Source organism: Bison bison, unplaced genomic scaffold (genome assembly GCF_000754665.1).
Source record: "Bison bison bison isolate TAMUID 2011002044 unplaced genomic scaffold, Bison_UMD1.0 scf7180017864508, whole genome shotgun sequence".
NCBI lineage: Eukaryota > Metazoa > Chordata > Mammalia > Artiodactyla > Bovidae > Bison > Bison bison.
In genome coordinates, this window is record NW_011495064.1 from 2,991,270 (window position 1) to 2,991,848 (window position 579).

Below are 579 nucleotides of genomic sequence, written 5' to 3' on the forward strand. Positions count from 1 at the left end.
AGGGGGTCCTACTTGGCGATGGGGAAGGGGGCCAGGGGAGGAAGGGAAGGTGGCAGGGGGTTCCTGGAAGCGTCCAGCCCACCTGAGGGGGTCCTACTTGGCGATGGGGAAGGGGGCCAGGGGAGGAAGGGAAGGTGGCAGGGGGTTCCTGGAAGCGTCCAGCCCACCTGAGGGGGTCCTACTTGGCGATGGGGAAGGGGGCCAGGGGAGGAAGGGAAGGTGGCAGGGGGTTCCTGGAAGCGTCCAGCCCACCTGAGGGGGTCCTACTTGGCGATGGGGAAGGGGGCCAGGGGAGGAAGGGAAGGTGGCAGGGGGTTCCTGGAAGCGTCCAGCCCACCTGAGGGGGTCCTACTTGGCGATGGGGAAGGGGGCCAGGGGAGGAAGGGAAGGTGGCAGGGGGTTCCTGGAAGCGTCCAGCCCACCTGAGGGGGTCCTACTTGGCGATGGGGAAGGGGGCCAGGGGAGGAAGGGAAGGTGGCAGGGGGTTCCTGGAAGCGTCCAGCCCACCTGAGGGGGTCCTACTTGGCGATGGGGAAGGGGGCCAGGGGAGGAAGGGAAGGTGGCAGGGGGTTCCTGGAA

General features: G+C 68.0%; 1 protein-coding gene across 1 annotated transcript in view; it reads right to left on the reverse strand.

Annotated features, from left to right (window-relative positions):
- ASTL (astacin-like metallo-endopeptidase (M12 family)) overlaps window positions 1-579 on the reverse strand; it is a 16,851-nt gene that overhangs the window by 6,876 nt on the left and 9,396 nt on the right. The gene's annotated exons all lie outside the window — the stretch shown is intronic.